Consider the following 490-nt stretch of genomic DNA (forward strand, 5'->3'; position numbering starts at 1 on the left):
CCTTGCTGTAGGCCTTTGCCACCTTGTGCTGGATGGTGAATTCCAGCAGGTGATGATCACTGTCGCCCAGGTGGTCGAGCACCCGCAGCCCCCTCACCAGGTCGTCACCCGTGGCCAGCACCAGGTCCAACAACGTGTCTCCCCTGGTGGGGCTGTGCAGCTCCTGAGTTAGATGGAGCTCCTGCATTTTGGTTAGGAACGTATGTGAGCGGTCAGACGTGGCTGACTGCTCTTCCCAGCAGATGTCTGGAAAGTTCAGGTGGGGGTAGTGCAGGCACCGATAGGCTCTGCTTGTGCACCTGGGGCTGCGGCAGATGCTGAGAGGAAAGGCAGGGTTTAATCCCCCCACACCATGCAGCAGTGGTTGGGGCACTGGCACAGGGCCCTGGCCTGTGTCTCTCAGAGAAGTGGCCAGCCAGCCTTGGGGAGCAGGGATGTTACCTGGCTGCAAGGTGGAGAGGATCTGGGACTAGTTATGGAGCCCGACTCA

This window comes from Crocodylus porosus, unplaced genomic scaffold, assembly GCF_001723895.1.
Source record: "Crocodylus porosus isolate Cpor-Errol unplaced genomic scaffold, CroPor_comp1, whole genome shotgun sequence".
Taxonomy (NCBI): domain Eukaryota; kingdom Metazoa; phylum Chordata; order Crocodylia; family Crocodylidae; genus Crocodylus; species Crocodylus porosus.